At 41.1% G+C, this 26,227-nt stretch overlaps 1 long non-coding RNA gene across 1 annotated transcript; it reads right to left on the bottom strand.

The window, feature by feature from the left end:
* Window positions 1–11,423: 11,423 nt before the first annotated feature.
* LOC139436283 (uncharacterized) lies at window positions 11,424–23,382 on the bottom strand. The gene is made up of 3 exons (XR_011645437.1): window positions 20,793–23,382; window positions 15,618–15,928; window positions 11,424–13,258 (listed from the first exon to the last, which is right to left on the bottom strand). It is a non-coding gene; the product is annotated as an uncharacterized lncRNA (long non-coding RNA).
* Between the last annotated feature and the right edge of the window lie 2,845 nt (window positions 23,383–26,227).

Raw genomic sequence — 26,227 nt, forward strand, 5'->3', positions numbered from 1 at the left:
TCCATCTACTAGGCTGGGGAATTAAGAATCAGTTTGCCCTATAATTCCTCAGTTTAAACCTTTTGACAGCCTTAAAATAAGGGTGGTTCTGTTGCCAAATTTCAGTAAGTAAAGGAAGGTCCATAAAAGCTATGGAGAGATCTTTCCTAGATTATGATTAAACAAATTATGTAATTGTAATATGTTTCAGAGCCTGATTGTCAGTATGCTTTTAAAAATTATTCAGTTTCAAAACTTAAACAAAGAAAAAAAGTTTTAGCTTCCTATAAAGAAAAGAAAGAAAATACCCTGCATAAACTATAATGGTTTCAATTTTATTTAGCTTGGGTGTAATCTCCCTTAGTTTATAAATTATCCATTAAATAAATTAACATTATGTGTACAAAATCCTTGGAATAATGAAAACTGTAAGTTCATGTTAATGAAATTAAGCTAAAGAAGAAAAAAATAGACATGCTCTCTTAAATAAACTTTCTTAGTAATTATAATTTAATGTTTATTTAAATGTAAAGTAACTAGTCTATGTGGTTGTAGTCAGTTATAAAGAGTTTGAAAAAACATCTTTCAAACCGAAAACATTTAAATGGTTCTAGTTCTAGAAGTCATTGTCAACTAAAAACCTGGATTGGTATTAGTGACAAAAATAATAACTTCATGATAATAAGACCTGTCTGAAGGCCACCTCAAGGTGCATATTTAAGTAAATGGTAATGAAGTTATCTTGATTCTATTGGGAATCTTCCATTTTCATTTTAACAATGAAAAATAGTTTTTTTTCCTCTATTACTAAGGTAAAATACCTCCTATTATCTCCATGGTAAAATTGTATAAGTAAACAAAGTCATTCGATATATGATGTGTTGCATTAAAATGTTTAAAATATATAAAAATAAGGATAAGCTTTAACATTGTTAAACTCTTTTGCGCATTCAAACCAGGCCTTGAAGACATTATAGGTTGCCTCTCCATGTGAGTTATTGGCTAGGCTGGTCACTGACCCCTCAAATAGAAATATTTGCTATATCAGCCTCTGGATATGCTCCTGAAGTTGACAGAAACTACGTTGCAGTTTCAAGCTCCTGCAGCAGCCAATGATGACTCAGTACAGCCAAGCATACAATGGATATTGCCTCCAGACTGGCACTGTTCCACTGTGCCAGAGCACACTATGCACCAGGCTGGTAAAATACTGGAAACTCTCTTTAGGAACAAAAATGCTGTGACTTAGACTCAGTGTGTGAAGAACATGGTAAATGGAACCATGATTACCAGGATACTGTAAGTAAAACTTAAACACAATTGGCATTATGGCCTGCTCCCATGGAGAGAGAACATGTAAAGTATTACAAACCTGAAACTTAAAACTATTATTTGCCAGTCAGAATCCTTATGCATTAAGTAATACATTAATTAATATTAATTGCTGTACTTTTATCCTGCACTAAATATATGCCTAATAATTATAACATTATCTTTTCTATTCTGGATCAGGTAAAAAGTATATTAAACATGTTAAATTCCTAGTAACTTCATTTTCTAAATAGTTAATAAAAGTGTCTATAAAATAAAGTGGCAGTCTTAGCCAGGCTCAGCCAACTTACTATTTTACTGTACTCTACTGTGTAGTAAAAATGAGACTTGCTTGCTAATAATGGGGTCACCTATTGAACAGTCAAAATTACCAGAGATTGTACAATTAAAACCAAAATATAAAAACTTTATTCTGTAGTTCTGATCACTCCCACAGCTAAAACTAAGAAAATTTCTAACTTGGTGCACTAATCCTGAATGAAACCAACTGCCCAAAAGGTGCCAGTTCACCAGGAGCATCTGACAGAGCACATGAGGGCCAATCATTAAACAGCCTGAAATGCACCTTCAAAACAAAGTTAAGTATCTGTTGCAATTTCTCTCTGAAAACAAATAACTTAAATGTATATACAGAGTTCCCACCAGCTTTTAAAAAGGTGTGCCATCTTTATAGACATCTAACCTTGTCTACCTTTGTAATCCAATATCCTCTTTTAAAAACGGATATTCCAAAATTTTTATTAAGTTTGTTTCTTTCAGAATGAACATCTTGTTAACCATATGACAACTTGATCCAGCTTTGTACAGAATGCCAGATCCATCTTCCTCCAGTTAAAATAATAAAAATTTTATACCTCATTAGGCAATGACTATAGCCCATGGCCAGCAGGAAGCAGTTACAGAAAAGAGATCATCTCCCTTCAGCACCCCTCTAAGATCAAAGGTGTAAACTCTTTAAGGGTAAAATAAAATTAAAAGATGGATCTGGAGCCTGACTGGAAATCCACCTGAGCACTGGTGGCCCCAGGATGACTACGGGGGGCCCTGCCCCCAGGAGTCTACTGTCCAGAATGAAAACTTCTAAAAAAAGGAACTTTGTCTTTAGGTCTTCACTGAAAACTGATCAGTAAAGTAACCAATGAGAACAACAAACAGCCACTCACCTCATAACTGCAACAATAATTATGCCAAAGCTTAGCAAGTTAAGCTTTGGCTAGGGGGTGGCAAATAATGTGGGCTATGGGTGGGAAGCTGTTTGTCTCTTCGTAGATAACCTAAGCTGTCTGTCCTGACCTGTGGGTGTGGGACAGTGAGAGGCTGCAGCCCTGCCCTTGGTGACCATGGCAACAACTCCAGTCCCTGAGAAACAGTTTAGCAATGCAAACTCTATAAACTTAAATATTCAGGGAAAATGCAAACCAAATGTGCTGAAAGCTTTTCTAGAATGAATGAAGTCCATGCTAAAAAACCTACCTAGGATGTGGAAGACATATGCTAATTCAAGCCTATTGAGCACTGAAACGAAGAATGATTTGACCCTTCCTCTGCATAAAAGAAACTCAAAACATCTTGTTCAGGGCTTGGGTTTGGAACAGAAAGCTCCTGAGTCCAGCTGGCCATCAATAAATCATTTTTTCCTTCTTAAAATCATTCCTGAGTCCTGGCCTTTCTGTATGCAAATAATTGAACCTCTCTTATCTTCTACAACAGTAGAAGGTGTGCATGTTCACAAGATTGAATTTTAAATTATCATATCAAATCCAAGTTCTCTGCATCTCCATATCCCTGTCTACAGTACAAGGAGGCAGAGACCCTTTCTTTTCCAGTCTCCTGTTAGTGCACAGTGTAAAAGGCTGTTATCATTATGGTGAGGGCAGGACCAGGGGCACATATCCCCTCAGCTACTTTGTTTCGCTGGTAAATTATGGTGTGGATTGAGCCCATCTCAGGATTCCCAGCTTCCCTTCCGCACTTAGCCTCCAAACATACATCCAGGAAAGGGTCTAACATTTTTAACAATGATGAGGCCAAATACGTCAGCCCCATCCACACCACCACTCCTTCACCACCCTCTCCCCAATGCAAGGGTGTGCTCTGAGATGGGACAATCCAGAAACAAAGAAAAAACATCCAATTTTGGAGCTTCAGGTTTCCCCAAAGGGCTGTTTGGGGTGATGCTTCTTCTTACGGCAGTCTTTTCCTTCCTTTCATTCTCTCTTTCTTTCCTTTCTTTTTTATAATTGTGAGTCTTCCAACCCCAGGCCCTGTGGAGAAAACTCTATAGTATTTTTCCATTTAATTGGAACTGAATAAGCGAAGACAGCTATATCTTACTGTGTATGGCAAGCTAGTTAGTTAAAAGGGGTCTATCCCAGACTGTCAGTGTTAATTCAAGACATACTATTTAAAAACTGCTCTGTAATCCATTAACTCATAAAATTCCCTGCAAGTTCATTTAGGGACAGGAATACTTATATATATATATATATAAACAAACAATAAAAGCTTTCACCAGAATTAATACTTCACTACGTTTTCTGATTTTCCTCATTACTTTTTAAATTTTTTTATTGATTTTGTAAAAATATTACATTAAAATATATATATATATGAGGTCCCATTCAACCCCACCACTCCCCCCCCAGCAACACTCACTCCCCTCATCATGACACATCCATCGCACCCGGCAAGTACATCTCTGGGCATCTCTGCACCTTATGGTCAATGGTCCACATCATGACCCATACTCTCCCACATTCCATCCAGTGGGCCCTGGGAGGATTTACAATGTCCAGTGATTGCCCCTGAAGCACCATCCAGGGCAACTCCAAGTCCCAAAGGTGCCTCCACATCTCATCTCTTCCTGCCACTCCCCATATCCATCAGCCACCATGTCCACTTTTCCCACTCCAATGCCACCTTTTCTCTGTGGGTCTTGGATTGGTTGTGTCCGTTGCACCTCTATGTCAGGAGGAGGCTCAGATTCCACATGGATACTGGATGCAATCCTCCTGCTTTCAGTTGTAGGCACTCTAGGCTCCATGGTGTGGTGGTTGTCCTTCTTCGACTCCATCTTAGCTGAGTGAGGTGAGTCCAATAAATCAGATTGTAGGAGCTGGAGTCTGTTGACGCTCAGGGCCTGGCTATCATATTGTCAGTCCAGAGATTCAAATCCCCTAAATATATCTTAAACCCCAACACCAACTACAATTCCAGTAAAGTAGGATGAAAGTCTTATGAAAAGAGATCCCGTCTAAGTCCAGTTCCATCATGCAGAAACACCAGCTCCAAAGAAGGGCCATCTGACATGGCAGTGAACCCCATCTGCCATGACCATAGAATCCGTGGGTCTCTTTAGCCCTCAAAGGAACCGATACCTGGGGATTGTATCTACTTTATCTGTCTCTTAGACTCTGCTCAGTTGTGCATAAGGGCAATCCTTCTGACAGCCTCCAGACTCTTTTTTAGAGACTCGTAGCCATATAAACTCATTTCTGCTTTCCATTTCCCCCTTACATTAGGTCAAACAGCATTTTAAAGTCATGTTATTATATGTAGACAGGAATATTCTGCTGATCTTATTACTTTTTATTTCATTTCTTTATGCATACAGATATATAATCTTTTGTAAATTCACAAATATATGGAATACTTTAAAATGGCCTTTTTTCCCCCTCAGTTTCCTTTTTGGCTTACCTCCCATCCTCCCTTCCTTCTCCATCTCCTTTTTCTCCATCCCCCTCCACCCTTCTTCCCCAGTTTTGGCCTCTTTATGTAAGCCCATGTTAGCACTCTGTTAGGTAGTCTCCATAAATACTGAGAGCTCTTGTTTCCTTTAAAAATTGTGGTCTTATGATATCTTGCTTCTCTCATCACATATTACTTCATAGAAATTCTACACAGTTCAACTAGTATGCTCATTTTCTTAAGGTGCCATTGTATTGCATGGTACAGATACTTCCCAATTTATGCAATCATTCTCAAATTGCTAGGCATCCCCTTTGCTTCCTGATTTTCTCCCTAAAACAGGGCTGCAATAAACATTCCTTCATCTGGTATCTCCAGGGCTTGAGCAGTATTTGGAGGTAGGGGAAGAGGGAATCAACAAGGATGACAAGGACAGGTACCCCTTAGAGCATTGAGAGATCCAAAGTAATGAATGCATTTTCTTCCCATAGGCTAATGGGTGGCTCTTAAATTTGGACAACCTGCCTAGTCTAATCTTCTGCCACACTACATGGTTGCAGTATGACCAAGACTGGGTTCTGTATGGAACCCTGAATTCCAGTTAAACATGTGTAAGAGAGGAGAGGACAGAAGTATCTAAGGACAGGAGTATCTTTAAAAAAAAAAACAAAACACTGTTAAACTAAAAGGAAGAACATTCCATGTTTATGGATGGGAATTCTAAGTATAGTTAAGATGTCAATCCTACCCAAAGCAAATTATAGATTCAATTCAATCCCAATCAAAATTTCAACAAGTAGGACTGGTGAGGTGCCTCAAGCAATAAGGCACCATCTTCCCACGTGGGGGGTCCCAGGTTTGGTTCCTGATGACCCCTACAAAGAAGACCAGCACACAATAAATAGACACAGCAAATGCAAATGACTAGGGGATGGGGAGAAATAAATAAATGAAATCACTCTTTTTAAAAAATCTAACAACCTGCTTTGCAAAAATGGAAAAGCCAATCCTCAAATTTATATGGAAGAGCTCAAAACAATCTTAAAAAATAAGAATGATGTTGGAGAACTCACAATTCCTAATCTTCAAACTTATTACAAAGCCCCTGTAATCAAAACAGGATGGTACTAGCATAAGGACAGATACATACATTATTGGAATCTAATTGATAGGTCAGAAATCAACCCTCACATTTATGTCCAACTTAATTTTGACAAGGTGACAAAGACCAAACAATTGAGAAAGAACAGTCTCTTCAACAAAAGGGTGTTGGGAAAACCACATCTCCATTTGCCAAAAAAAAGGAGGACCCCTACCACACATCTGTATTAGTCCACTTTTTCTAGGGAAATAGAACCAACAGAAGATATATAATGTAAACACTATGATATTTTATAAGATTTTTCTCTGTGACTATGGAGATGAGCTAGTCCAAATTCCATAGGGGAGGTTGCAAACTGGGAACTCTGATGAAAGTTTTCAGTGAATTCCCCAGGAGAAACAGCCTGGCAGAAATAGAGACAGGAATTCTCTTCTGACTGCTGAAGTCATCACTTTTCCTTTTAAAGATTTAACTGATTAGATGAGACTTCTGTCATTGTTGAAGGCAAACTTCTCAGTTGGCTGTAGATATATACATCCATAGATGCAATCCACTTAACTGATTATTCAAATCCATGAAATATCTTCACAGTAGCAATCAGACCAGTGCTTGTTTGACCAAAGAAATGTACACCATAAACTTACTGTTGTAGAATTTGAAAGAGGTCCTATTATTTGCATATAGAAAGGCCAGGACTCAGGAATGATTTTGAGAAGGAAAAATGGTTTATTGATGGACGGCTGGACTGGGAGCTTTCTGTTGCAAACCCGAGCCCTGAACAAGATTTTCAAGTTCTTTTTATACAGGGTGGGGAGTCAAATGGTGCTTTTATCAAAGAAAACTACTTTCTTTGTTAGTTAAGTCTTTGCCTGAGTACCAGGTAGGTTTTGAATTAACATATCGCCCACACCTCAGGTGAGCTTGAATTAGCATCTTGCCCACATTCTGTCTGGATGCAACCTTGAATACACATTCAGTCTTACATGCTTTCTGAACATTCAAAGCCCATACCACTTAACTGACTTTCTAGAGACTAGGCACACTTGGATACAGAATTAGATGATTTTGAATTTATGCACAGGCTATATTATATTTCTCATTTGAGGCCAAGTCCAAGTTCCCTTAAGTTTCGGCATCACCACCATCAGAGTTTCTTTCCCTGGACTGACTGGTATATATATAGAGTTTGCATTGCTAAATTATCTCCTGGGACTGGAGGCGTTGCCATGGTCACCAAGAGCAGGACTTCAGCCTCTTATGGTTCCACATCCACAAGTCAGGACAGACAGTTTAGGTTAAGGTTATCTCTGAAGAGACGAAGAGCCTCTCACCCATAGCCACATCATTACCATGATGGCACTGTGAACTAGAACTTCACCATCACAACACCCTATACAACAACCAACTCAAAATGAGTCAAAGACCTAAATATAAGAGCCTGAAATATCAAACTCATAGAAGGAACGATAGGGAAGCATCTTCAGACACTACCAGAAGTGTAGGCAGTGGTTTCTTAAATTTACATGCAAACCACAAGCAACAACATAAAAAATAGATGAATTGAATCTCATCAGAATTGAAAACTTTTATGACTCAAGGGACTTTATTATGAAAGTAAAACAACCACTTAAACAAAGAAAGAAACTATTTGTAAACCATATATCCAATAAAGACTTAATTTCCAGGTATATACCCAATGAATGGATAAACAAAATGTGGTATTTACATACAATGGAACATTATTCAGCATTAAAAAGGAGTGAAGTTCTAATACATGTAACAACATGGATGAACCTTGAAGACATCTTGTGCAGGGAAATAAGCCAGACACAAAAGGGAAAATAAATTATGATCTCATTTACATGGAATAATTAGACTAAGCAAACTCATACAGTTAGAATATAGAATACAGGTTAGTGGTGGACAGGGTAGGGACAGGGAATGGGAACTTAAGGCTTAAAAAGTACAGTGTTCCTATATGAGACAATGGAAATGTTTTGGTAATGGATGATGTTGATGATAGTCCAACATTGTGAATGTTTAACAGCACTGAAATATATATATAAATGTTTCTAAAAGTGGAAATGTTAGGTTGTATAATGGTAACATAATAAATTTTAAAAGAAAATCCATGGAGGAGAGTGGGTGCAGCTCAGTGTTTGAGCACCTGCTGCCCATGCACAAGGTCCCAGGTTCAATCCCCAGTACTTCCTTGTAAGTAAATGAATCTTTAAAGAAAAGATAATCTACTGAATAGGAGAAAATATTTGGGAATCACATATGCAAGAAGGGTTTAATATCAAGAATATATTCAGCAAAAAAAGACAAGCAACCCAATTAAAATATGGGCAGAAGACTTGAATAGACATTTCTCAAAACATATAAATAGCCAAAAAACACATGTAAAGATTCTTGACATCATTATCCATTAGGGCAATGCAAAAGGAACCCACAATGAGATACCCTTTCAAAACCACTAGAGTAGCTACTATTTCTTTTAATTTCTTTTTATTGTCTTTTTTTTTAACCACATAGATCCACAAAATGTTACATTAAAAATATAAGAGGTTCCAATATACCCCACTCCCCACTCCACCCCCACTCCTCCCACACCGACAACCTCCTTCATCAGTGTGGCACATTCATTGCATTCATGAATACATTTGCAGTACTGCTACACTGCATAGATTATAGTTTACACTCTCTCCCAGTCCACTCAGTGTGTTGTGGCAGGATATTTAAAGTCCTGCATCTATCCCTGCAATATCATTCAGGACAACTCCAAATCCCAAAAATGCCCCCATATCACATTTCTTCTTCCCTCTCCCTGTCCTCAACAACTCCCATGGCCACTGTCTCCACATTAATGATACATTTTCTTCCATTGCTAGAATCACAATAATTCTATAGTAGAATTCAAGTAAGTTCATTCTAATCCATATTTTATTCCTCCATCCTGCAGACCATGAGGTGGTGATGTACACTCCACCTCTAAATCAAGAAGGGGCTTAGATTCCACATGGCCAATGAATGCAATTCTCCTGCTCACACTTGTAGACTCTTGGTTCCCTCGTGTGGTGCTTGATCATCCTCACCTCCCTGTTAACTGACCTGGGTAAGTCCAACAAACTGGGGAGTAGGTATTGCAACTCTGCTGCAGCTCAGGACCCAGCTGGCACATGAACAGACGAGAGATTCAAGTCACCTGAGAATACATCAACCCCAGTGCCAACCACAGGTTCAATAAAAGTGAGAGAAGAGGCATGTGTAGAGAGGTCACATCTGAGTCCACCTCCACCACACTCAGGAACACAAATTCCAAAGCAGAGCCTACTGGCAACACACTGAACTCTAGAGCCGTCTGCCATGACCATAGTACCTGGGTTTCTCCATAACCCTCATGAGCACCACTACCTGGGGTTGCAGCTATGTTGGCTGTCTCTGAGATACTGCTGGGATACTCGTGCATGAACAAGATCCCTCTGATGACCTCCATACTCATTTTGGTCTCTTAGGCATATAAATTCATTGTCTTTACCTTTTCTCCCTTTTATTCAAGGTCTTTTTCTAGTTGCATCACCAGCTGGTGATTGGGTGTAATCCCTCAGCAACAGGGAGGCTCATCCCCAGTAGTCATGTCCCATGCTGGGAAGAAAGTAATGCGTTTACATGCCGAGTTTGGCTTAGAGAGTGGCCACATTTGAGCAACATGGAGGTTCTCAGGAGGTAACTCTTAGGCACCCTGAAGCACTAAGCCAAGTTGAAATTTCAAGCACACAGGCTCATAAGTATAGTCATCAGTATCAAGGGCTCATCATCGGACCATCCTTCTTCATTGTTCTTTGCCCTTGCACTTGGGGGATTGTTTCTGTTCCATAGGGAATGCGACAGAGCTCCCCAGGATGGGAACTCAGCTCTTCCTCAGTTGTCATGTGTAACTCTATCCACTATGACAATACCCAGTGAATATCTGAACATATCTATATACCCTATATGCATGCCCTGGAGAACTCCCCCCAACCCATGCATCAGTCATCAATGACACCCCACACAAGTGCTCCTCCCTTTTTAAAAGGAAATGAACAATTGTTGGAGAGAATGTGGAAAAACAGGAATGCTCGCATATTTTGGGGGGTAATGTATAGTAATGAAGTTGCTGTGGAAAACAGTTTAGCAGTTCCTCAGAAAATTATGTATAGCATTACCATATGACCTGGCAATCCAGCTCCTAGGTATATACCCAAAAGAATTAAAAGCAGAGAATCAAAACTTTTTGCACACCAATGATCAAAGTGTCCTTAATCATAATTGCCAAAATGTGGGAGCAACCCAGGTGTCCATCAACTGATGAGTGAACTTAAAAATTTGGTATATGCATACAATAGAATATTAAGCAGCATTAAAAAGGAATGAAGTTCTGGTATATACAACAACATGCTGAGCCTCAAGGACATTAAGTTGAGTGAAATAAGCCAGACAGAAAAGGACAAATATTGTATTATCTCACTGTTATCAACTAATTATGCTAATCAAACTCATAGATTTGGAATCTAGAATATAGGTTACCAATGGATAGAGTGTTATTAAAGAATGGGGAGTGGATACTTAATTTGTACAGAATTTCTATTTAGATGGATTATAAAGTTTTGTTGCTACATTAATTCTAAAGGTAAAAATATATTTAGAGTTTGGTTTTGAGATATGAATATGAGTAAGCAATTTTCTCCTTTATTTTTTTCATTTATGAGGAGACCTTGACTATGTCATTTAACTCATCTGCATTCATCTGTGTATCTTTCTGAACTCTACCAGAATAACTGAGTTAGCTGTTGGAATAAGATGAGATAAAAGTGCCTGAAAAAGAACTTTTTATGAATAATGTTTCCATAACTTGTCAAGCTGCCTTTTTCTGTTCCATTACTTTTGTGCATTTGAAGTAAAGTTTTTAATAAAAAATTAAGAAAAAATAATGTAAAATTTTGAAAATGGATCACGGTAATGATAGCACATCATTGAAGGTGTAAATAAACACTGAATTATATAAATGAGTGTGGTTAAAAAGGAAAACTTTAAGTGTAAATTTACCAGACTAAAAATTAAAAGATTAAGCATAGGACTATACAACACAGTGAACCCCATTGTAAATGGTGGACTATATAGTTAAGAGTGTAATATAAGAATATTCTTTCATAAATTATACCAAATGTATGACACTAATATAAGCTATAATAATAGGGTGGTATATGGGAAAAATACATCTAGTGTAAACTATGGACAATAGTTAATAGTACTATTTTGATGCTCTTTTATCAATTGTAACAATTGCAACTACTATTAAAAAATAGTACAATTATTTAGAAAGTGCTATCATCAATTAAAACAAATGGCCCACACCAATGCAAGTTATTGGTGGTAGAGTGATATATGGGAATCCTGTATTTTATGCATGATTGCTCTGTAAACCCACAACTTCTCTAATAAAAAAAATTAAGGACAAATAATGCATGAACTCACTGATAAGAAATAATTCATAGAGTCAGGAAACAGATCACAGTTTACCAAGGGATAGGGTGGAAACTGGGAATGGAGAGTTAATTCTTAATTGATATAGAGTTTCTTTTTGGGTGATAGAAAAATTTTGGTAATGAATTGTTCTGATTGTAGCAAAACATTTTGAACATAATTACCACCACTGGATTATATATTTGAATGTGATTAGAAGGGGAAATTTTAGGTTGTATATAAGTTATTGGAATAAATTTTTTTAAAAAACACAATGCACAAGTTATCCTCAATATAAAATATGTACTATAATTAATAGTACAGTTACAAAAATATTATTTAATCAATTGTAACAAAGGTATCACACTAATGCAAAGTATTAATAATTGGAAAACTGTTCGTGTGAATGGGCGGTTTATGGGAACTCTGTATTTTCTGCACGACTGCTCTGTAAACCAAAAATAGTTCTCATAAAAAAATATTTTCAAAATGTCATTTATACTTTTTGCATCTATATTCATAAGTGTAATTCATTTATGATTTTCTTTTCTAGTCTATCCTTGTCTGATTTTAGTATCAACTTTTTACCTCCCTCTATAACTAAAGTAGATTAGCCTCTTTTTTCCTTTCTTCTAAACAGTTTGTAGATAGGGGTTGTTTATTATTTATAATTTTGCTCAAACTCAGCTGTCAAATCATCAAACCAAATGTCTTCTTTTTGAGGAGGGGAGAGGAGTGTGCTGATTTTTTAAATAATGATGATATTCAGTATCCTTAATGGCTATTAGTTTATTTCTCAAGTTGATGCTCATAAATAGTGTTTTTCTACAGATGTATCTATGTTATATATTTTGCATTTTGGCATGAAGTTGTTCATAACACCCTCTTTATTTTTTAATACCTCTGCTGTGTGCAGTTGTCTCCCTTCTTTTCTAAGATTGTTTTTGTGCCTTTCTCCTTTTACCTTCTTCCCTGTGTAAAGTATGGGGTTGTCTGTTGCTGTTTTCTTTTCCCACAGAATCAGTTTTGTTTTTTGTTGATTTTCTCAATTTTTCTTGATTTATGTTTCACTAATTACTGTCCTCTTTTTCCCTGTTCTTTACCTTTCTTTAGATTTACTCAGAATTTTATCTAGCTTCATGAGTGGAATGTTTAATTCATTTATTTTCAAAATTTCTTTTTTTTTTTTTATAAAGATTCATTTTCTTTACTTCTCTTTATTTATGCCCCCCTCCCCTAGATGGTTCTCTTGTCTTTCTGATCACTGTTTGCTAGCCTTCTCCAGGAGGAACCAGGAACAGAACCTGGGGCCTCTCACAAGAAAGGGGAGTGCCCAGTGGCCCAAGCCACATCTGCTCCCCTCAGGTTGCAGCATCTGCTGGTTTGTGGCATCTGCTTGTTGTGGCAGGGGAGATATCTAGCTAGGTTGCGCAGGGGAAACATCTTCTTGTCTTTTTTTAGGAGGGACTGGGACCCAAGCCCAGGACCTCCCATGTGGTAACTATGCACCCAATTGATTGAGCCACCTATGTTTACCATCCTGTTTTTCAATAAGAGCATTTTCAGCTACAGATTTCTTAGTCGATGTCTTTTCTGTCATACCTGTAACTGCCATTCACTTGTAAATATGCTTTTCCATTTTTATTTCTGTTTAACCTATGAATTTTTAAAAATACATTCAAAGTTTTCAAATATACGGGGTTTTTTTTGTTTGTTTGTTTGTTTCCTTTGTTCCTGCTTAACCCGGAAGTGGGAGATTGAGGCAGTAGGCTGCTAGGTTACATTAATCAATATTTTCTTCCTTTATGTAAAAACTAAACTAATCTTTGTTTCTTAAAATTGCCCCTCTTTCTTTTAAACTCTTTTTAGTTTTCACATTTACATTCTTCAAATTTTCTAAGTGCTATCTCACATTCTTCATCATAAGGATCTCCTTCTTTAAGAGGGTCCAGATTGTTTTGCCTACACTGTATGGGCATTTGTTTGGTTAGGGCAGTTTCAATGAGTCTTTGAACTAGCCCTCAGGCACATGGAATGATACAGCATCTGACCGTGGGAAGCACCCCAGCTGAGATAATGAGGGAAGTTAAGATGGACAGTGTGACCCCTTTCCGTTTTCCAAACCAATTTTTAAGCTGTTTTGTGAGTGAATTACTAATGCCAGAATTCTCTGCTAATTCCTCAGATAGGTCTGTTAGTACTTGAATGCTTTAGTGATAGTTCCACCAGGGGCAGTGTTATTGGGGATGAATGTACAGCAACTACCTCCAATCATAACACAGACTCCCCGTTTCTCAGCTAGCATCATACCTAAGACCATTCTAATTTCCCAAGCCATTCTGCTAGTAGCATCTAATTGTTCTGCAATTCCCTTAACTGCATTCCTGGTGTAATTAATAAATCTCTGTTGATTATAATAGATAAAATTAATCCAGTCTACATTTTTATTAATGGTGACCCACCAGAACAAGAATGACTCAAATCCAGCTGCTACCTGATTTCTAGCCTTAAATTTATCTGGGACTCTTCCGGGTACTCCTATGTTGTCTAAATAAATCCACTTATCAAAAGAACTAAGTAAACTTCTTTTCTCTCTCCCTCCCTGGGATGATAATCTTGCTTCTTTTTCAAATGCCAAGGTGAATGGGATAGCCAATTGGACCAAGCACAGGTTCTGCCCCACCTCTCAGGCAGTACTGGTTGGACAACACCCTTTCCACAGTACCACTACAGGTCTGCCTGAGGTCTGACCAAACTGGAGAAATTATTAATATGATCACTGCTTACATTCCACACTTGTGTACATGAGGCCATAGTTCCAAGATCCTGGAACCCTTTCCCCTGTCTAGAGAGACAAGCAGAGTGATTTCCTGGGCCCAGACAGGAGACAGGTATGACCTTGATGTTTCTGTTTTTGACTGGAGGGAAGAGGACAACATACTACAATTTTCATCTGGAGTAGCATTTTGAAAGAGGAGTATTATGCACTTAAACTCCTTTTCATGTTTTTCCATACTGAGCAGAAAGGGTACAAAATGAAATGTGCGCCAGCCTGTTGCACAAGTGTAACAGTTGCTTTTGTTTAGACTCTGCACTGTATATTTGATCCATTCTACCCAGGCATTTGTGTCCCCATATCCTGTCTCTATTTCTATGATTTGCTTAGAGTCTTCTGCCTTAAGTATTCTTTGGGATCATTTTGAATTGAGGAGCTGGGCTTTGGTGCGTTTTCCTGTGGTGTTTCTGAAGGGTTAGTGGTAGAGGGTGTTGTTGATGTCATATTTACAGGGGGAGGAAGGACTCGGATATGGAACCTCCCCAGAGGATCTTTACCTGTAACATCTGCTCCCATTCCGTATACACTATCGACCACTTGGTCCCTGCCACTGCTCCCAGTTTTTAATTTGTCTGCTTTCTTAATTGTCTGCTTTTTAATTGTCTGCTTACTACTGGATTGCACTGAAGACTTTTGCAGTCTGGTGGGGTATTATCTTTATAAAAGTTTATCTTACCCTTTAATGGTCTCAAATTTGGTGAGACCCATCCTATATTCAAGGTCCATCCCTTACACCGGGTAGTCCACCATACATCATCCCAGGAGGGACAAGGGGACTCAACTGTAACCATTTCCCACTGGCTCTGGGCATAGGTATTTCTTTTTCCCACTCAGCCTTCGCTGGTGCTCTAAATTCCCACAGTCTATTACTAAGTGGCAGGCATCAAACTGCACCATCTGGGACTCCAGACCTTCAGTTACATTTATAACTAATTTGATGGGGCTACTTGCTTCTTGGTTTTGAAACATCATGGCTAGTAAGATTATTTTCACCTGTAACTTGAGGTCTGAATTTCTCCTTTGGTATTCTGATAGGACTAGGGCTATTGTTGACTAGGACAATACCCAGCTCAACCCCCTCCTGCCCCCCTCCCCAGTTATTGTTTTTCAATGTTATCTTTAAGGGATCTGGGGCTGAAATTATTTTCCAAGACTCAGACAAAGTTGTTGGGTACTTACTGTCTGGTTCAGGTACTGGTCCCTTTACTCAAGTATAATGAGTCCAGCCTTTTTCTGCCATTTGGAGTGCTGTTTCAGTTGTCAGGAAGACTTGATAAGGTCCTTCCCAGGTTGGTTGGAGTTTGGACTCTTTCTATGACTTGATTAGGACCCAGCTGCCAGGTTGGTGTTGGTGGACTGCAAATTCAAGTGGTGGAGTCTGAGCCAGCAATCCCCGATGTCTGAGGGATGACAAAGTAGAAGGCAAGGCCAGTATATAATTTTGAAGAAGGAGAATCTTCAACTTAAAGGAGAGGAGTTCTCCAGACTTCCTAGGGAAGGGCAGACCAAAAAGCATTTCATAAGGAGAAATTCCCAGTTCCCTCCTATGGGCAGTTCGGATTCTTAACAGGGCTTTAGGTAAACATTTAACCCATGGTAATTTGCTTTTTAAAACCAACTTAAAGAGATTTTTTTTAAGTTTGATTCATTATTTCTATTTTTCCTAAGGATGGCGTGTGTGAGTGTATGGAAGTTCCATGCGACACCTAGACCCTGCATGATACTTTGCAACACTCTGGATGTAAAGTGACTACTATTGTCTGAATCTACGTTTTCTACTAACCCATATTGGGGAATGATTTGTTCAAGGATAATTTTTGAAGTCCCTGATGCTATAGCTGAAGCAAGAGGGTATGCTTCTACCCACCCTGTCAGGTGATCCACAATAACCAGAACATACTTCGGTTGACCTACAGGGGGCATTTCAGTATAATCAACCTGAATGCTCTGGAATGGTCTGAGGCCAGGCTCCCTCCCCCCTGGCACTTGCTTTCTTAAAACTTTCTTATCAACTTTCTGACAGATTATGCACCGTTCACTTATTTGTTTGGCTACAGTATAAAGGCCCATACACCCCAAATGCTTGAGGACCAGGTCACACATGGCCTGTACTCCCCAGTGACTCCATTGGTGCAAAACTGCTAGTAATTCCCTCATTATTTGCTTATTCAACATCTGCCAGGCATCTGGGAGGAGCCACTTTCCTTGGCTATCTAAGGTTGCCCTCAATTGTTCTAGTTCTTTTACTTCCTTTTCAGAGAATACAGGGATTCCAATTTCTTTGGGGATGGAGGGTGTCAGGACCATTGGTTCCAGAGGGGAACAGAGGGAAGCTTCTTTGGCCTTCTCATCAGCCAATCTGTTGCCTTTTGCTTCAAAAAATATGACATTTCCGATGCTCATTTGTATGTACCATGGATATTTCCCTTGGTAAGTGCAGAGTGCCTAACACTTCTTTTATCAATTCCACATGGACTAATTCCTTCCCTCTGCTATTGATCAATCCCCTTTCTTCCCAAATAGTCCCAAAGATGTGGACCACACCAAGGGCATATTTAGAATCTGTGTATACTGTACCATCTTTTTCCTCTAACAATTTAAGGCCTTGATTTAATGCACACAGCTCACAAGTTTGAGCTAACCAATCACTGGTCAGTTGGCCAGTTCTTTCACTTCACAAGTTAGTCCATCAACAACAGCATAGCCATTGTGCCTTTTTCCTTCCAGGACCCTAGAAGACCCATCTATGAACAATTTTTCACCTGAATGTAGGTCAGGCCGGACTCGGGTTTGGTGTTCAATTAAGTCTAAACAATCATGTTCACGTTTTTTTTACCTGGTTGGGACCTTTCCAAAGGAAAGAAACTGGGCTCAGACTATGATCACTTGTCAGTATTAAATCATCTTTTTCCATTAGCATCACCTCATATTTCAGAATTTGGGAATCTGTTAATCATCTTCCTGCTTTTTGAGACAAAATAGTTCTGACCTGATGAGGAGTGCTAACAATTAAGGCCCCTCCAAAGGTCAGTTTTCTGCTTCCTCTACTAAGAGAGCAGTTGCTGCCAAGGCCTGAACACACTCCAGCCATCCCCTGGAGACAGGGTCCAGGATTCTGGAAAGGAAGGCCACAAGCTTCCTTTGGCCTCCCCAGATCTGGGTTAGGACTCCCAAGGCTGTCCGCTTATCTACTGTCACAAACAGATGGAAAGGCTTCTTGAGGGAGGGGAGGGCTAGAACAGGGGCTTGCACCAATGCCCATTTGAGCCCCTCTAAGGCCTTTACTTCCTCCTCCTTCCATTCTGACTTGTCAGGCTCCTCCTCCAACAGTTTTTGGTATAACCCTTTGGTTTGGGATGCATAAGAATCTATCCATAATCTACAATATCCCACCAATCCCAAAAATCTTCTTAGTTTTTGTTTTTGTTTTTGTATTTTGTTTTGTCTGGGGAAGAGGTAATTCAGCAATGGCCTGAATTCTTTCTAGATTTATCTTCTTCCTTCCCTCACTAATGAGATGACCCAGGTATCTGACTTTCTTTTCTATAAATGTTGTTTACTTTTTGATACTCTTAGCCCTTGATCCCCCAGGAAATTTAATAAATTCTTTGTAGTTTGGACCACTATCTGCCTTTCTTCACCTGATAATAGCATATCATCCACATATTGTAAAAGGGAAATTTCAGTGGGATTGCAAATTTCTCCAATAATTTTTCCAGTTCTTACCCCAAAATGTTGGGGGATTCTGTGAGGCCTTGGGGTAAAACCATCCACCTATATTGCTGTTTTCTTCCTGTAGAGGCATCCTCCCACTCAAAGGCAAACAAGTCTGTACTCTCTGGATTAAGGGCACATTCACAGGCCCAAAAGGCATCCCTTAGATCTATTACACTAGACCATTTATGATGGCAGGGGATCTTACTAAGGAGAGTGTATGGATTTGGGACTACTGGGTGTCTCACCTGAATGATTTGATTAATGGCCCTTAGATCCTATACCAACCTCCAACTACCATTTGATTTCTGAATGGGCCAGATAGGAGAATTGAAGGGGGACATGCAGGGCTCCAAGAGTTTATCCCAAAGGAAGCCTTCGATGATGGGTTGAAGTTTCTGCTTCCCCTTAAGGGAAATGGGATATTGTCTTTCACATCTTCTTCAGTGAGCATGGCTAAGACTACTTCTATCTGCCCATCCCTTACTTCCAAGTCCAAACCCATGAATACTATTAAGTCCCTTCCCAACAAGTTACTCCCAGCTTCTGGGATGTACAACAATGGGCTTACAATTCGATTGTCTACCCAACAAATATTAGTGGGAGAAAAAATGGGGACCTCAAATCCTTCTCCTTTTACCCCTGAGACTGTAACGGAACTTCCAGAGAATTTGGTCCCTCTGGGGAGATAAGTCACAGAGGATGGGGCCGCACCAGTGTCCACTAGAAATGTAATCTCTTCCTGATATGGGCTCACCCCTAGATTGACTAAAGGCTCCCAGTGGGCTTTAGAAGTGAGGAGCCTCAGGTCCCCGTAATCCTCAAAATTCAAGAGTGGCATTATCAGACTCTCTTTCTTTAAACTTGGGCATTCCTTTTTGAAATGACCAGGCCTACTACAGTGATATCACCCTGAAGAGCCTCGCCTTCTCCTCGTCCCCTTATCTAAATAAGCCCATTTTGCATCTTTATCTCCCCTCTGCCTGTTCGCTCCCTGACTCACCTCCAGTCTTTTCCTAACCATTTCATCAACTGTGCTAATCATGACCTCTGCTTTCTGTTTCTGCTTTTCCTCCTCTCTCCTTACAAACACTTTCTGGGACTCTCTCAATAACTCTTCTAATGGCTTATCCATCCATTCTTCTATTTTCTGAATCTTCTTCAGAATGTCAGGCCAAGTCCCTTTCACATAGCTGACTTTTAACATTCCCTGAGCCACAGGATCATCAGGGTCCATCCTGGAATATTTCCTCACTTGGTCCCTCAATTGTTGCTGGTAAGCAGAGGGAGTTTCATCTTTCTCCTGGGCTACTTCAAAGGCCTTATTCAAGTTTTGAGATTTGAGTGTGGCCAATTTGATCCCCTGTGTAATGAGGTCTCTAAGATCTTTCATTTGTGCTCTGTCCCCCAGGTCATTACTATTCCAATTAGGGTTTGTGTTTGGGAATTTCTGTTCTGCTGCCATTACCCCCTGTCCAGGCAGATGCTGCCTTTCTCACTCCTTCATAGCTGCCCTGCGTACCATTCCTCTTTCTTCTCCTATAAAGAGGATATTCAGTATGGATATAAGTTTAGGCCAGGTATATAAACTAAGACTTAGGAATTGATCTACTTGTTCAGCCAGCCCCACTGGATCTTCCATTAGTGATTTTATTTCCTTTTTGAAGTTCCTTACTTCAATACTTGTCAGTGGGTCATTTACATAGCCAGTCTCCCCTGGTCCCATTCTTCTCTCAGCGGATACAAAGGCTCAGTGGAGTTTTGTTCCCTCACTCTCTTCTCCTCAGGTGCTCTGGGGAATGGAAAATTTTGTATATCTTTTTTACACTATTCCAATTCTTTCCTCAGCTGTTGGTGGGTTTTAATCAGTGGGCTTGTTGGCCCCACTTGATTCTCTGGTTCCCCAGGATTTACAATGGTTTTTATTGGGCCCTTCAAGTCTAATGGCCCTTCTCCTGGAAGGGGAGGGGGAACATAAGGAGGAGGGAGATTAGACAGGCAGTCTCAGGGTTTAGTTTCTACAGCTTTTGTTTCTGCAGCTTTCGTTTCTGCAAGCCTAGTCTTGAGACCTGGTTTTTCAGCTTTCATAGGATAGTAAGTGGCCCCCTTTCCCTTTATGCAGCACATGGCATAGTCAAGACTCTTCTTTGGAGAAGGGTGTTTTTCCACTAACATACAGTACAAAGTCAGCACAAAGCCAATCCTCATCTGCCCCATATTTAGGCCAGAATACGTCAGGCAGTAACATATTTTCCTTGGTCCAGATACAACAGCAGTATTTAATCATTTTCTGCTTGTCTTTTCCCTTGGTCCGATCACTATCAGTCCAATGCCTTAACATCCTCCCTAGGGGACTCTCTGGAGGAATGTCTCCAGGGGTTCCTACAAATACCTCCTTCCCCTTTTCCAAATTGACCAACTGCCTCTATTTCCCATTCTGAATCTTGTCTGGGTCTATTTGTCTTGAATCTTTCACTTTGTCCATCTCTGGCCCTTTCCATCATGGGAGAAGGGAAATGTGAATTGGGACTCCACGCTCACTTCACACCGTATGTCACTTGTCTCATGCATGCACAGTGAACCTCAGACTCATAAGAATTCCCGACCACCAAGGTAATACTTAATAGCATTTGTTCTTACCTTGGTCCATGCATGGAGTCACCTGGTCAACAAGAGGTGGATTTCCCTTCCCTTTTCCTCATCCACTATCAGCAGATCTAAGCAACTGTTCTTGGGCCTCTTGGATGCCAGAGGCGAGGCCCCCACCAGTGGAGTCCAAGACCACTTAAACAGCAGGGCTCACCTCCCTGTCATCCAACCTGGGGGGGTCTTCTCTCTGAAGCCTCAGAATGCTGGATGAGCTCCCAAAGCTGTAAGAAAGAAATCTTCTGGAAGAAAATAAGGCTCACCTGATTGTGGAGAAGAAAAGAATTTATTCTCAATCTTGCAAGAAGATGCGTGCAATCAGAAAACGTGGCTGGCACCCCGAACAAAGTAAAATGACACAATTTATACTCCTAAGCCTAGCATGCAAGCCCTTCCTCTGTTTCTCCATAGATTGGATACATCAGAAGCTACAACCTATCTGAGAAGATCTAACTTTCCCGGGCAAAAGTTTGTGATTAAACACTTCCTCTATCACATTCCAACCATTGTAGCTTTGACCTGTTCCCCTTTGCCAAATAAGGAATGGAATTCAGTGCCGAATTGCTATTGACTTAGCTCTTTCTTGGGCATTTTTTTTTTACTGCCTGTAGGACTGGCTTAATCTGGTTTCCTTTGTTCATGCTTAACCCGGGAGTGGGAGACTGAGGCGGTAGGCTGCCAGGTTACATTAATTAATATTTTCTTCCTTTATGTGAAAATTAAACTAATCTTCATTTTTTACAACTGGAGTCCTCCCAGCTTCCTCGGGGATCTGGAAGGGGCAGCAAAATGCTATTCCCCCTGGCCTTCATTTGCAATCCTGGGAGAACTCCCAAAAATGTTGTAGAAGATGAGAGAGTTTCAGTTATTTGTGTATAGAAAGACCAGGACTCAGAAATGATTTTGAGAAGGAAAAAATGATTTATTGATGGCCAGCTGGACTCGGGAGCTTTCTGTTCCAAACCCAAGTTCTAAACAAGATTTTTTGAGCTTCTTTTATGCAGAGGAAGGGCCAAATAGTTTTTTGTTTCAGTGCTCAATAGACTTGAATTAGCATGTATTTCTACATCCTAGGTAAGCTTTGAGCATGGACTTCATTCATTCTAGATAAGCCTTTAGCACATTTGGTTTGCATTTTCCCTGAATATTTAAAGTTTATAGAGTTTGCATTGCTAAACTGTTTCTCAGAGACTGAAGTTGTTGCCATGGTCACCAAGGGCAGGGCTGCTGTCTCTCACTGTCCCACACCCACAGGTCAGGACACAAACAGCTTAGGTTATCTACGAAGAGATGAACTACCTCTCACCCATAGACCACATCACTTCCTTTCTTTTATATCTCCTCCTCCCTCTCTTCCTCTCCCTCTTCTCTCTTCCTCTCCTTCCTCCTTCTTTTTCTGGATTAACACCTTTTTTGTAGATCTCAGAGCTGTTGCTGCCTTCCTTCTCTTTTTAGGTTTTATTTCAGCTTTTTCCCAGCTGTAGTTAACCATCAACTGCTGAGGCAATTTGAGAGCTGTGACTTCCTCTTTCTTCCCTGGTTCCCTTTCCAGGGAGTGGGGATTCCTGGCTAGGCTGGATTCATTAACCCCTTGCTGGCCAGAAGCACTGCTCTGGGAAACCACTGAAATTCCTGGCTCACCCTTTCCCAGGGATGACTCAGCAAGAGGGAATCCAGGAACTGCACAGATCAGATCATGGTGAGATCTAACTAGAGTCCTGGGAGTGATGACCCAGTGGGAGGGCAGGGAGAGGGTAGAGGAGCCCATTGGACAGCTTCATGCCTGGGAAAAGCCCTGGGCTGGGAGAGAGGAAGCCGGGCTCCAGGTCTGGCTTTGCCTGGTGGGACCCAGGCCAGTTCCCTCCCTTTATGAGCCTCTTCCTCTTGAGAGGCTGGGACAGAGCATCTCTGGGTGCCCCCAGCCTTGACCTTCTTCGATTCCTTGCCTCCACCTAGTCTCCTGTAGTCACTTCAGACTCTGCCCCATTTGTTCCATCCTGTTCTTTCCTCTTCCTGTGGCCTGAATGGGACTAGCTGATGAGCCTGTTTGGGGCACCCTCAAAGGGAGACCCCAGGCAGGGCAGTCATTTTAGCCCACCTTCCTAAGCCCTCAGAGGATGGGGGGTTGGAGGAATGGGCCCTCTCTTCAAGCCTGGCCTTTTGATGGAGCCCTGCCCTCTGCTTTCTTAGCCTCTTCCCACTGGACGGGTCTTGGAGGCCATCTGCTCCAGGACATCACCTCCTGCCTCACAGTGCTTGGAAACCTGGGTGAGCAAAACACTCAGGAAAGTGTGTACAGTGGTGCCCTTTAGCACACAATAAAGGAAGACCCATTCAGTACCTGTTTGTTTTGCAGTGGGCCCCCACCTGGGACTAGCATCTTTCTCACAGTCCCTCAGGCATTGATCTTCTCTTACCAATGTTGGCATTAACTGTAAAATCCCTTAGGAAGGTGCGTGTTGGAGGATGAAGTACTCACTCAGTAAGTCCAGCTGCCATTTCCCCCCTGTGAATAGAGGACTTACCATTAGTGTACCTGTTTGTGCATATGTATTAAAAACGTATATATAGACATTAGATTAATAATTGATGTGAAGACTGATTAAGGTGTTAAAGGATACGTTTCAATTAAATAGGTAAAATCATGGCTGGGAGGAATTATAAAATGAACATGTGTCAGAGTTTTGATTTCACTCATTAATTAAAGAGGTAACCATTAGGATAATACAAAATGTTCAAGGGAAAATTTAAAGAGCATAATTTATCAGAATGCTGAATAGAATTTACAAATAGATGGAAAACTGGTCAATATCAACACAATAGTTACTTGTCTCTGCCCCCTTGCTAGGTCTGATATAAATGAACACTCACTCAGACACAGGAAGAGAGAGCTCTACCATGTTTGATCCTGCCACATGACAGAAAGAAGAGGTTGAAACAGCTGAGGCCCTGGGGAGAGATGAGATATTTGCCCGAGAGCTTACAGCTCAGCTTGGGAAGAAAGCAGAACAGCCAATATTGATATAGGAAAAACAAGCCCTATGCCAGGAGAGGGAGGACTACAGTATCATTTAAACCCCAAGAGGATGGGCCTACAGAGCAGCTCAAGGGGTAATGGTACAGCCCGGAGGGGAAGGCAGAAACTTCAGAAGCGATCGCCCACCATCTTGCTTCAACATGTGGCAGCTGACTTGGTGAGAAAACACCACTCAGTGGTGCCTTGAGTTGGACTTTTTACAGCCTTGGAACTGTAAGCTTTTACCTCAGATAAATATCCTCTATAAAAGCCAACACATTTCTAGGTCAGAATGGTATGGACTCATCTTCCTCAAGATACTGGTAAACCTAAGACACTCAGGACCCTGTGGCTGTGTAAGGGGGTGGTGCAGGGAGAGGGATAATGTGGATTTCACCTCCTCCAGCACTGACAGTTGAGCTCTGTGTTCTGGGGACAGGCTGGGCCATGGCTTTTGTGTCCTGGCTTGCTTTAGGGACCTGTAGCATAGTCTTGTGGAGCCCTTCTATCTCTGTTGTCCTTCTGTGGGCCTGTTGGTGTATCTGTCCTGCACTCCAGGGTGTGTGTCCTGTAGGGCAGTGAGGAGAAGACCCTGATGTTTGCTGGACTGGGTAGTCAGAGGGGTGTGAGGTGAGGAAATAGGGAGAGAAGGAGGAGCTGTGGGGCGTGATGGAAGAGCTGATGACAGAGAATACCTGTGACTTCCCCTGGATGGCCCAGGGTAGGTGCAAGCATAGCACTGAGGTAGGTCCTGGAGGCCTTTGGCCTCACGATTGAGAGAGTAGGTGGCTCTGGTATGGAGACTGAGTTATGGGAGGAGAGGCCGATGCTCTAGGATGAAGGCCTGACCAAGAGGAGATTCTTGATTAAGTGGGTTAATGAAGAGATGACTACAAAGAAGGGTCTCTGAAATGCTTCTTCTTATGTATAATGCTCTGAACTACTCTGTTTCTAGTGAGAGCAGGGAATGGGTTTAAAGTGCAGCAGTGGGAAAGGAGGCCTGATATGAGGAAGAGCATACAGTTCTGGAGAGAGGGCTGCCTACACTGTCAGGCAGGTGGATCCTGACCTGCTAAAAGGAATAACCATTTCCTTTCAAGGACAAGGTTGATTAGTGGTAGCATCTCCTGGTCTGGTTCAGTCCTACCCTGGTCTGGAGGGAAGACAGAGGGTCTTTGGGGCCCCTGGGGCCTGGGCTTCTGCAGGGGCTGCAGCAGTGGGGGGTGATGGGCAAGGAAGGGCTCAGGAGGAGGCACTGAGGCTGCTGAATCCACTGGTCACAGCTATACAAAGAGAGTGAGGAAGACTGATCGGTACCCTCTCTGTGACTGTTTAAGGCAGTGCTGTCTTGGTGGCTCACCACATAGTCCTTTGCTCCCCTCACTCTCTAGCCCCTGTCAGCTAGGCAGGCTACAAGATGGTGTAGCTGCATTCATGCAGGACAGAGCAAGACAGAGTACCCACTATCTCTCCTGGGACATGGAGTGTGGCAGTTCTTAGCCACTGCTTTTGGTAATTGTTTATCACCACAGCATAACCTAGCCCATCCTGACCAATATACTGCCTAGAAGCAAAGAGAAAGGAAAGCAACCCTCATTATTTTATGAGTAACTATTGTTGTAAGAAATTGCTCCAAATCTTAGTTTAGGCTTAAAACAATAACAGTTATTTCCCCGATCCTGTTGGTTGGGAATCCCATTATGACTGAGCTGGGTCCTCTGGCTCAAGGTCTCTAAAAGACAGTGAAGGTGCTGGCTAGGGCTGACATCACCCCCAGGCTCAACTGGGGAAGGATCTCCTTCCAGGTTCACTTACATGAATTTTGGCAAGATTCAGCAACTTGTGGACTGTTGGACGGAAGGCCTCATTTCCTTACTGGCTGGAGGCTGGAGGCTGCCCTCAGTTCCTAGGCATGTGGACTTGTCCATAGTTTAGTTCCCAATATAGCAGCTGACTTCATCAGTGGGAGAAAGAGGGAGAGAGAAAGCAAAGGAGCGAGTGGAGAAAGAGAATGTTCAAGCAAGGTGGAAGTGACAGTCTTTTTTAACCCGATCTGAAGTGATGCCCCACCACTCTTACTGAATTCTATTCATGAGAAGCAAGTCACTAGGTGGAGCACACACTCAGGGGGAGTGAGGCACTCATGTCTGTGAATATGAGGAGGCAGCACTGCAAGGAGCCATTTCAGGAACTGCCCACTACAGTCATGCAGTTAGTATGTGCCAGAAACTGTTTTAGGTGTTTGGGATACTTAATCTTATTTGATTCATGCTGTCAGGCAGGTAAGGACAGTGGACTTAGCAAGTTTAAGTAATTCCACTAGTACCAGGAATGGGGCACGGATTTGCTTAAATTCATTATACTAGGCTGCTCTCCTAGAATCAAGAGAGTATATTGGATGGATATCATTAAA

The sequence above is a fragment of the Dasypus novemcinctus genome, chromosome 13 (genome assembly GCF_030445035.2).
Source record: "Dasypus novemcinctus isolate mDasNov1 chromosome 13, mDasNov1.1.hap2, whole genome shotgun sequence".
Classification (NCBI taxonomy): Eukaryota; Metazoa; Chordata; class Mammalia; order Cingulata; family Dasypodidae; genus Dasypus; species Dasypus novemcinctus.